Below are 13,112 nucleotides of genomic sequence, written 5' to 3'. Positions count from 1 at the left end.
ACATACATTGAAATTGCTTTGATAACTAGTGTTTATACTTTATACTACGATCCTCCTCGGTACCACTATGATCGCTTGTCATATACAAGTTATGAATAATTAAGATGAATAAAACGGTCGACTGAGTAACTCTGCCTCAAATCCACAACCAGACAAGGAACAGGAATTAAGGCGGAATCACTCACTCTATGTCTGCAAAATCTTAGTTATGCACAACCCTAATGTATATACCAAGTCATCATAGCTTCCCTGAACGGATCTTTAGTTCTTTTGTGAATGTTGTGACTTGTTCAGATGAGCGAGTTATTATAACTACTTTTAAATGTTTTCCCCAAGTTTTAATCTTATATAATTATAAATTAAATTTTAAAGTAATTTTATTTAGAAGACATACCAAATTTTTTTAAAAGAGGGGTCCTTCGATACTCCTTTATGTCAAGTCGTTAGATTCCTCCTTCTCCTCCGTCACCTCTCTCTGTTGGGAAATCTTTCTTGGCATGTCCCATTTCACCACATGCATGGCATACTTGAACTATACTAGCATCAGTGGTTGAAGTGATGTGCTGAGTCGGAGTTCCGCAGAAGCGAACTCCTTCATCATTTCTCTCTGTTGGGCATTCCTTCTTGAAGTGTCCAGATTCGCCGCACTTGAAACAAACGTGTTTTAATTGGGAGATTGGTTGTGCCAACGCCCTACAGAAACGGGCAGTGTGCCCCTTCCTGCTGCAATTGTTACATTGCATCTCTCGGCAAGTTCCGTTATGGTGGTAGTTGCGTTTGTTGCACTTTGGGAGATGTCCAACATATCGTTTGACGGGGGTTGTAGTGGCAGATGAAATGCCAGATGTTGTGACTTTTGTTATGACCGCAGGGGTAGTCACAGACTGTCGTCTCTTGTTAGAACCTTGAGCCGACTTTTTCCCCTTTTTCTTTCGTTTCTTGTTCTTAGGTTTATGGTCTGTAGTGTCCTTGTCAGCCGACACTCGTTGTTTTCCTTGATTGTTACTGCGATTAGCATAACTGGCACCACTTCTGCTTCCGTTGGCGTTAATAGTATCGAAATGTGCCATGACTGCTGTCACAGCAGCTGTGACCGCAGCCTGAAGAGTAGCGGAGTCTATCTGCAGAATTGGTGCCTCGTCTGTTGGTTGGTTTCCTCCTTGTGAAGACATGATTCTGTTGCATGGCGAAGAATGATCTCGTGAGAAATGATGATCATCGATAGATGTATCCCATCAACTTAAATGTATTTAAACAATTTCACGCCTTACTGGATTACTCTCAATGTTTCTGTCAACATTTCCGAGATATGTCCATACTAATAAGTAGAAGTGGGTTTTGTATGAATGATATTTGAATTAAGTTATCCTTGTTTCTTAGTGTATCTGGTTCTGACTTTCATAGGGTTCTGGAAAATAATTCATAATGGAAGTCTATATATGAAATAAACTTAATGAATTAGAAGTGGTTATCCTCGAATGAATTTATATGAACTGCATATCTGTTACTGGCTGCAAGAAAAGTAATAATCTTAACTTATAGTGTGAGTAGTGTATTCACTAACTCACTAAGTCAATTAAGGTTATTATTTATTAGTGTGACTCATAGAATGTTTTAGTTTCTCTGGCTGATCCTTCTCTGAAAAATTTCTCATAAATTTGTTTCTTGTTCCTCCTTGACTCTTCTACTGACCGCTATGAGGAAGTGGTTACATCCATCTGGGTTTGTCGTGCGAGAATGGAAATGTCTAAGGAACTTATGAGTTCAAGTGTAACATTATGGGGTGATCCTTTCCAGGCCCTCCTATAATTGCGCAATGTATACAAGTTGTATATAATTTAAGATTAAATAGACCTTCGAATAAGTGATCTTACTCCAAAACCACAACCAAACAAGGAACAGGAAATGGAGCATAGATCATAATTTCTAAGTCTATAAAATCTCAATTATATAAAACTTTGGAAGTATACACTCCGGAATCATAGACCTACCAGAAAGGTCTTTTAAGTTCTCACATAAGTTATTTGTAGTGCCTAAAATACTCCTATAGTATTTTAATGTATTGAACTTGATATGTTTTATACTTGTTGTTGCCTTATAGTATCATAAAATACTCCCATAGTATTTTAACTTTATGTTCTGATCTAGAAATCCCTTGAATAGTGTTAGGTAAGTTTTAAGGTTGTTGCAACACTACATCACTCCCAAACACACGTCGGTCATATCTCAAATGAATATAGTTGATCAGGCTATATTGATTCCATATGTGATTACATAACTATCCAGGTTTGACCGTAGTGTTCAACCTTTAAATACTTATGTTCTGTTCTTCTTATGATACTTGTTCTAGTATGTATAAGCATGTATGTATACTTTTATAAGGTATTGCTATACCTTTAAAATATACTATTATCCAGAGCACTTCGGCCCCATTGTATTTATAGTTGTATATCTTTTATAGGTTGATATACTTAGTTCACTATAAACAATGCTCTGATACCAATCTGTCGCACCACAAAACCGGAACGGCGGAAACGTTCGGGGGTGGAGGACGTCATGTTTAGTATCACAAGACTTGCATCATAGTAATCAAAGTAATAAACAACCATTTCATTAGAAAGAAAGTGTTTACAAAGTATGTTGTCACATAACATAGACTACAAAGTAAATAACAAAATAAGACATGAAGCTATACTGTTCCATCTTCTGAATCCCAGTGCGCATACATGTCTACTAGTCTCCTGAGAATACAAGTTATTTTGAAAGAGTAGATCAGCATTAAGGATGGTGAGTTCATAAGTATTTATGTGATGTATTAGTAATTTGAAAGCTCTTTTTAGAAAAGTTCGCCTGTTCCTCCAGAAGATCCTATATCTTCTGATATGATGAAAAATAGTAAAAATGATTCTGCAATCTTTTCTATGAGTACTAAATGAATATAAGTTATATAGAATACTGATCAAACAAACAATCAATTGTGTAAATCTGCCCTAAACCCACAACCAAACAAGGAACAAGGAATGAGGCGGAAATCACACATCCCATTGTTTGTTAGATCTTTATTGTATATAACCTTGGAGCATTCATTTGGTTCTCACGGAGTTAATTGTAATAGTTCCTTTATATTTGATGAAAACATTCTTTAAGAAAACATTATGTCATTTAGTAAAAATGGTAACCATAATAGGTCCTTCTATAATCACTTACTTTATACTAGCTATATATAATCTAATATTGAACAGATAGTTAATTGTGTGAATCTACCCTAAACCCACAACCAAACAAGGAACAGGGAATGAGGCGGAAAGCACACATTTAAATATCTATCGGATATTACATATATATAACCCTGATGTATAAACTAAGGTATTATAGAATTAACCACTTAAGGTCCTTTAAGTTGTACTGGTAAAATGGATTAAACCTTTCACTATTAAGTTTCTAGTTTACTTTACTCAATGTTCTATCTGAAAGTATGTTTTTGTACTAGAAAACGATGTATTGAATTTGTATACTATGACCTGACCTATACTTGTTACTCCTTATGATTACTTGGTGTATACGGAATATATATATATATATATATATATATATATATATATATATATATATATATATATATGGCTTTTATTTATTAATGACCGGTACTTTGTAGATTTACCTTGTATCATACTCGCGTTTGCTAACCCTGGTACGTTGTATTTGTACTTTTGTTAGTGTAAACTCGCCGAGCTTTCACCTGATCCAGCTAATCGGGACAACCCTAATCTACTCGCCGAGTCGGCTCATCAATTCGGCGAGTCTATTCAGACTCAACTTGCATTCAGACGACTTTAAGGCAGGATACTTTCCCAAACTCCAGATCCATACTCTCAGGGCTCATTTATCACGTAAAGTCATAGACTTGACGTCCATGCATGGCATTTTAGGCATGAAATGCCAAGAACACGATCTAAATGGGTTTTTCACTCATAACTTCCATCAAGATTGAATAAAGCAGGAACCTTTAGATGCTAGGGACCTTCTAAGGTCCAGATCTGGAGTTCAAGCCTCCTCATGAACCCCAAATCCTCAAAGTTCCAAAATATAAAGAAAAGAAGCCCTAATCTTCAAAATGAGAGATCTACTCAAACAAAAGAGAAAGGTTAGAACTTGATACCTCTAACAGAAGCTCTTGGATGAATAAGCAGCAGATCTAACATCCTCTTCACAATCCTTGCCTGGAATCCTCCTTTTCTCTATCAAAATGCACTCACAAATCTCAAGTAAGGCTCAAAACTCTCTCAAAAGCTCAAGGGGGCGATTAGGGTTTATTCTCAGTGAGGTGTGGCCGCAAATGAGGCTATAAGTGCCCTTAAATAGGCCCCAAACCCGGGGATCTAGGGTTTCCACTCACATCGCCTACTCGGCGAGTCTACTCTCGGACTCGTCGAGTAGATCATTAAAATCACGTGGCCACACCCGCTTCTACTCGGCGAGTTATGGCACCAACTCGTCGAGTAGATCAATGAACCTCAAAAATAAATAATTAAAATAATATACCTGGGAATCCGGATGTTACAATCATCTACATCTAAACTAAAGTACTTTGGAATTTGCCCATAAACAAACTAAATACAATTAGAATGACTAAAAAGCAAACCAATACTCAAAAGAGTGCTTTTGACTAGTCTTCAATCTTCAATCTTCGAAGAAATAGAAGCTAGGGGTTTTAAGCATCCTTTTCCTTCCTTCTGGTCATCTAGTGAAAACGTCTAGAATTCCGAACAATTTCCCCCTTAGCACTCATCAATCAATTGAAGATCTACTAGGGTTTTGACAAACCCTAAAAGGTATGTTTTCTATAATCAAGTTGATTTAGGTAGGTTGTATAGAGATCCGTTTTTTGACTTATTGAGGATTAAAATTGTTGCTTTCGTTATCCCTTTATTGTTATTTAAGGGTCCACAAAACTCATCATATTATAGTGAACCTATAGGGTCATACACAAAGAGTTAAAAGATATGAAGAATAAAAGATAAAACAAAATTATTATTTACCAACCAAAGTAAATAAATAAGTAACTGATTATTTATAATTTATGAAAACAAGTAAAAATAAATAAAAGAGTTTGCTTATTAACTAAATGAAATAGTTTATTTAATATCCAACTAATTAATTAGTAATAACTTATTTAATCGGTTGAAATACTTGTATAAATTGGCTTGATATATATACATATATTATAACTGCATAATCTCAATATGATATAATATATTGATTATTTTTATATAAGAATAACATGTTGTTAAATTTGATATAATAATTTGTATATTAATTTGATATAATATATTGATTATTTTGAATTATATGATAATATATACATCTATTATAACTGCATAATCTCAATCTGTAACATCCCGAATTCCTGGTATAAGTTTAAAGTTTTTAGTCACATCTTAAGGGCGACTCGAGGAGTTGGAAGGCCCAACTCGTCGAGTAGAGACCAAATCAGTCGCGTGGGTTTTAGACCCGACCCAACTCGACGAGTAGGAGCTGGAAAGTGAAAACGCTAATTTTTAGGGCTTACAACCTATTTAAAGGTCCTTAACTTTCCTCCTCAACCTCCCTTGTCACCTTCACGTCCATAGAAACCCTAATAATGAGTTGGCCTCCATTATTGAGAGTGTGAGACTAAAAGAGAGTGTATTGGAGCATTTCTTGAGGAGTTAAGAGCTTTGAACAAGGAAGAGCTTGTAGATCCAGCCTTTCCAGTGTTGTGGCAACATGATTGAGGTATAATGTAACACCCATAAAATTCAAGCCAATTTAAAACATTTTAACCCATTCAAAACCATTAAGTTATTACAACTTGTTTTCAAAATAGTTTAAACATCAGAGTATCCCCAGAACCAGATCATAAAATCATGAAATATGAGGAGCGGTACGATCACGCCTTTGCCTTGCCACGATCACCTGATGTACCTGAAACAATAAACTGAAACCGTAAGTTCGAAAGCATAGTGAGTTCCCCCAAAATACACATACACACATAAACATACACATACATCAATGAACAGCATACTACGGGTCCAATCAACCGTCAGGTTAGAATACCCCAGGCCCTCAACCATCGGGTTGGAATGCCAACATACTATGAGTCCAATCATCCTCAGGATGGAATACTCTCGGCCCACAACCATCGGGTTGGAATGCCCACACACCTATACATACAAATAACTACTATGGGTCCAATCATCCCTCGGGATGGAATACCCCAGGCCCTCAACCATCAGGTTGGAATGCCCACCTACTATGAGTCCAATCATCCTACCGGGATGGAATACTCCTGGCCCACAACCATCGGGTTGGAATGCCCACATACCTATACATACAATAACTACTATGGGTCCAATCATCCCTCGAGATGGAATACCCCAGGCCCTCAACCATCAGGTTGGAATGCCCACCTACTATGAGTCCAATCATCCTACCGGGATGGAATACTCCTGGCCCACAACCATCGGGTTGGAATGCCCACATACTAGCAAACATGTGCACCTAACAAATAATCATATAACAGTCTACAAGACAACATACTAGGGCCCTATCATCCTACCGGGATGGAATACCCTCTACTACTGCTCAACACGTGCACATATAACAGATAATCTTCTACTAGCATACAGACAGTCAGACCAACTATAGGTCACTAAGCATAGCCACGTCCAATCTACCAGAATACCGATCTAACAGAGCATACCATCATATAGCCATCCTATCTACCAGGATACTGATCTAACAGAGCATACCATCATATAGTCATCCTATCTACCAGGATACTGATCTAACAGAGCATACCATCATATAACCATCCTATCTACCAGGATACTGATCTAACAGAGCATACCATCATATAACCATCCTATCTACCAGGATGCCAACTAACATATCACAACAGTAACTATCTCAAATAACAAATCAAAGGGCCGGCCTTGGTGCCTTAGACCCTTGGGTATAGTGAGGATAACTCACCTAACAACTGCCGAACCGAACCACAAAAGCACAATCCCGAAGCACTGCCCCAAACTCCAACACCTATAGCCATAAATGATTTATTGACATGAATATCCAAATTACCATAATACCCTTGAAGGTCAAACTGGTCAAAGTCAAAGTCCTGGCCAAAGTCAACCTTCCTGATTGACCCTACTCGCCGAGTCAACCCGCTGACTCGCCGAGTTCCTAAGCTCAGAGAACTCCCATATCACGACTCGACTCACCGAGTCACCCCATGACTCGTCGAGTTCAACCATCTCTGAGTCCTATCATGTCTAACTCACTGAGTCACCACTCAACTCACTGATCTGAGTCTTAACAAGAAGAGGTTGGGGTTTTGCGTCCTGACTCGCCGAGTCCACGGCAATCTTCAACAGACTCGCCGAGTTGTTCCTCCAACTCGTCGTGTTCATGCCTATCTTCATATGACTCGCCGAGTCCACCCAAGTGACTCGTCGAGTCTCTTCAGTCCTTTATTCATACAGAGGCTTTTCGAGTCATGCAGGGGCTCCAAACTATAGATCCACTCTTCTAGGGCATGACTCTCACGTAAAGTTGCAAACTTTACGTGGAAACAAAGAGCTATAGGCCCAAATCAATCTAGGGCTAAGGTTTAAGACAAGGATGCTTCACCAACAAACCAAGGGCTGATACTTTGTGGGTTTCTGGACCAAGACAAGTCTAGATCAGAAGTAGCACCCTCAGATCTAGACCCCTAACCTGAAATAGATCCTTAACATGCCAAAATAGCCCTAAAATCTCATTCTTGAATAGATATAAATGCAATAGAGTCAAGGTAACAGCTTGTTACCTCCAAAATGTGCCCAAGCTGAAGTAGATTCTGGATCTACACCAATCCCTTGATGCTAGCCTCTTGATCTTCAAGCTCCTTTCTCAATATTCCTCCTCCAAAGCTCAAATCTCTTTAACAATGGAAGCTCACACGATTTTTAGGGTTTACTGACTCTCAATGGCAATAAGGAGGCTGAAGGGAGGACATAAGGTCCTTTAAATAGGGTGCAACCCTTAAGATTAGGGTTTTCTCTTTTCAACACCAACTCGTCGAGTCCAGGTGCCGACTCGGCGAGTTGGTCACTTAACTCACGACCGGAACCCGCTCCGACTCGACGAGTAATCATACCTACTCGTCGGGTACCTTCTTCAATTTACACTTAAGTCCTTCAATCATACTTCTAAATTTTGGGATGTTATAACTCTCCCCCACTTAAATTAGGCTTCGTCCTCGAAGCCTACTGCAGTATACGATTCTGAATATACCTCTTGCACTGCAGAATCCGATTTCCCAATCAACTCAGGTCCTTCCAGACGCTACCACTGTACCCTTTTTAAAATAACTTCTTCTCGTGTGGTATCCTTGCCAATACTCCCGTCCGACCACCGACCTTTTCTACTTAATGTCAGAACACATCAATCCAGTATCACCCGATGATACTGCCACCTTCCTGACATGAACACACCTTCGAGACTTGCGAAAGTTAGACACCACAATAATCCACTGAGCTCTGCTATAACACTAGTCCATCTTTCCTCCGGCCAAAATTGGCGATAACCCGGATAACCTGCAATAGGGAACTAATCATGTTCCCATCCCGAATCTATTCCCTTTTTACAATGACAGGATACTGCATCCTTCAGCTTCTAGCAACTCCCATGAATCAACCAGTTATATCACATAACCATTCGTACCTAGCCCAATCAGCCTCGGACTAGAATACCAGGTACGCCTATAACGGGTCCAGTCATCCCAAGGATGGTATACCCTCGCATTCTCACGCATGTTTGGCCCAATCAACCCTCGGGTTGGAATACCAAACACACCAGGTCCAATCAATCATAGGGTCCGATCATCCTCATGATGGAATACCCTAGATTGGAATACCACTACTCACATAACCCATGCCTACAACCATACTTGAAGCCCAAGGATCCAACCTTGCAGCTCCTTCAATCTACTCTGATTCGACACAACCGAGTGTAACTCACCCAAATCTCGACATCACGTCTACTCCAAACGTACCATGACAGGGAACATTACTCTCGCGATCTCTAGGTCCACGACCTTCGACTGGAATATCCTCACATGGTTCTCAGCTCCGGTCTAGACTGCTCCTGAGTCTATCAACCCCGCTATCTCTAGCTACTCTGTCTAAATCTCCAATCTGGAGCTACTCACCTTCTCCTCTTCCAATGAGACCTGAACCATGACTTCGCATCATCAGTTGGTGTCGAAATGTCAGAACCTCACTCTACATCGTACACTTGTGGAGCACGTCGCTATCCCATAACACATACATATATACTCAGAAACTGATTGCATAACCTACAATCCATAAAGAGTCTTCTGCATGCTCCTCAACATTTTCGACACTTGGGAACAACCCCATTGATTATCATAGCATAGCAGTATCCTCACTGTTCGCTCAAAGATCCACCATACATACAGGGTTCTTACCATAATTGGAACGCCTCATCGCACCCCTTCCCGTAACCGACATCCAAACTGCGTCAGGCGACTTCCTTCCAAACCACGCCCCATCCGAGAATTTCCAATTCTCCCCCACTTAGAGCACTAGCTACTGTCAATTGTCCTAATCTGAGACAACGAACTTCAAGGGCTCCGAGTTCCCGCTGATGATTCTGAATCTCTGGATCATGTCCTTCCTCTCTCTTGAATGCATCACCAGATACTACCCCTTTATAATTTCTCAATAATAACTTCTCACTGTCATATACTATGCTCTAATAACTTATGCAGGAAACAAACAACTCATAATAACATGAACAAGATATAGAAGAAAAGACATACCAGCTGTCACCTCTGGCGCTGTCCCGATCTCCTCGGCCACAAGCTGATAAGCACGCCCTCGAGCCTTCGGAGGCTCTGCTAGACCCTGACCCCCGTCAGTAAGTCTCAAAGTGGCTGGTGCTGGGACCTGCACTTGCCTGGCAGCCAAGAGAGGACACTGGGCCTTCATATGGCCCACCTGATCATAATGATAACAAAGTCTGACTCCGGCAGCTGGAGCCTGCTGCCTACAATCCCTGGCTATGTGGCCCTCCTTGCCACACTTGTGGAACCCAGAAGAAAATCGACAACTCCGTCATGTACCTTACCGCACTTGCCACCAGTGCGACTCTTCTGACTTTCCTGACGATAATCAGCAGCCCTCATCCGTTTCGGCGCAGGCTGCGACTGCACCGGGGCCTGCCTCTGCTCCCTCAGCTGGAGCTCAATCTCTAACTCGCGCCGCCTGGCGGCCTCCTGCAACTCCAACAAAGTATCACATCTCTGTGTGGACACAAACTATCTGATGTCCCTCTTGAGCATGCTCAGATACCGGGTCATCTGAGCCTGCTCCGAAGCAAACTCAGGGCAGAACATCGCCCTCTCTGTAAACATCCTGGTGATCTCCGTCACCGACTCTGAATCCTGTCTTAGCTCCAAAAACTCCTGAGCCAATCTCTCCTGCTATACCCGCGGAACATAACAAGTACTAAACATATCCCGAAACTGATCCCAAGTCACCGCAGCTCGCTGCGCGTGAGAGTATGATCCCGTAGTCAACCTCCACCAATCCTTCGTCCCGAGCCTCAAAAGGTTCAGAGCACACCTCACCCTCTGCTCACCAGGGCACGAACACGTGAAGAAACATCCCTCCACATCCAACAACCATCTCATAGCAACGATCGGATCCTGAACCCCGTCGAAGGTAGGGGCTTCGTATTATCGAAGTCCCGGTACTGGAAGCCCCGACCGGCTCCTCCCCCTGCCGCTTTTACAGCCGTTGTAGCTGCCGCGGCAGCCGTCTCAGTAAGAGCTGCATAACGATCATCGAAGTACTCCCTCATAGCGGACTTAATAGTCCCAAACAACTCCGGGATCTGACCCCGGACAATCTCGACCACCTCCTCGCGGATGATCTACCTGACCCGATCCTCTGTCAACACTGGCTCCCCCTGGCCGATAATCTCAGGTTCCACTGGGGCCTCCTGCTCACCCTGTCCTGATCCCGATCCGGATCCAGTCACGACACGCCTCGTAACCACAATACTGAAATTCATCAAGAAGGGCATTAGACATTCCTCATAATAGCCTGGAAACTATCTCCCAACCAAAACCCTAGGGGTTGTGACTTCCTTGATACGCGTATGGGTCCTGTGCTTTCAGTAGTACGAGCCCATACTACCTTCCACACCTACCCATATTTGTCTCAAGTATCATCACAACACCCTAACAACATATAGACATAACGAGCGCTCAATCCTCATTCCTAGGGGAATACTGAATATCTCATATCTGGCCTCCCGGCCTCTCACTACCCACCCATCCATGAAACTTCCATCAACCCCCGCAGCACTAGTATATTCTAGCCATACATAACGCTGGACCCTATAGACTTTCGAATATCCATTCCTACCCTAAGCCCTAATCAATAAGAATAGAACATAAGGCCAGATCAAACATTCTCAGGCTATAAGATCTTAATTATATACAACTGTGATGCATACACAAGTAACTACAGTAATGATGTCAATTTCATATAAGGAAAACCCTAGGCTAACAGGCATCATGTAATCAGGCAATTCTATCATGCAATTCCTGAAGATCCCTAGCCTAGCACTAGCATGCTGTTCTAACATATCACATAATCAAATAACTGTATGGTATTTTGGGGTCTACTTACTAGCTCCGGCTGATCGTACCCTCTGCATCCTCCTTTACTTATTTTGAAAAACATTTGAAAACCATTTAAAATCTTTCCTTGATTTGAGATTGAATTCACACGAATGTTCCTCCAATTCACTCAAACCAAGGCTCTGATACCAACTTGTAACACCCATAAAATTCAAGCCAATTTAAAACATTTTAACCCATTCAAAACCATTAAGTTATTACAACTTGTTTTCAAAATAGTTTAAACATCAGAGTATCCCCAGAACCAGATCACAAAATCATGAAATATGAGGAGCGGTACGATCACGCCTTTGCCTTGCCACGATCACCTGATGTACCTGAAACAATAAACTGAAACCGTAAGTTCGAAAGCATAGTGAGTTCCCCCAAAATACCCGTACACACATTAACATACACATACAGCAATGAACAGCATACTATGGGTCCAATCAACCGTCAGGTTAGAATACCCCAGGCCCTCAACCATCGGGTTGGAATGCCAACATACTACGAGTCCAATCATCCTCGGGATGGAATACTCTCGACCCACAACCATCGGGTTGGAATGCCCACACACCTATACATACAAATAACTACTATGGGTCCAATCATCCCTCGGGATGGAATACCCCAGGCCCTCAACCATCAGGTTGGAATGCCCACCTACTATGAGTCCAATCATCCTACCGGGATGGAATACTCCTGGCCCACAACCATCGGGTTGGAATGCCTACATACCTATACATACAATAACTACTATGGGTCCAATCATCCCTCGGCATGGAATACCCCAGGCCCTCAACCATCAGGTTGGAATGCCCACCTACTATGAGTCCAATCATCCTACCGGGATGGAATACTCCTGGCCCACAACCATCGGGTTGGAATGCCCACATACTAGCAAACATGTGCACCTAACAAATAATCATATAACAGTCTACAAGACAACATACTAGGGCCCTATCATCCTACCGGGATGGAATACCCTCTACTACTGCACAACACGTGCACATATAACAGGTAATCTTCTACTAGCATACAGACAATCAGACCAACTACAGGTCACTAAGCATAGCCACGTCCAATCTACCAGAATACCGATCTAACAGAGCATACCATCATATAGCCATCCTATCTACCAGGATACTGATCTAACAGAGCATACCATCATATAGTCATCCTATCTACCAGGATACTGATCTAACAGAGCATACCATCATATAACCATCCTATCTACCAGGATACTGATCTAACAAAGCATACCATCATATAACCATCCTATCTACCAGGATGCCAACTAACACATCACATCAGTAACTATCTCAAATAACAAATCAAAGGGCCGGCCTTGGTGCCTTGGACCCTTGGGTATAGTGAC

Source organism: Lactuca virosa, chromosome 9 (genome assembly GCF_052849685.1).
Source record: "Lactuca virosa cultivar CGN04683 chromosome 9, Lactuca_virosa_CGN04683_v6, whole genome shotgun sequence".
NCBI lineage: Eukaryota > Viridiplantae > Streptophyta > Magnoliopsida > Asterales > Asteraceae > Lactuca > Lactuca virosa.
Note: the sequence above shows the minus strand (reverse complement) of the source record.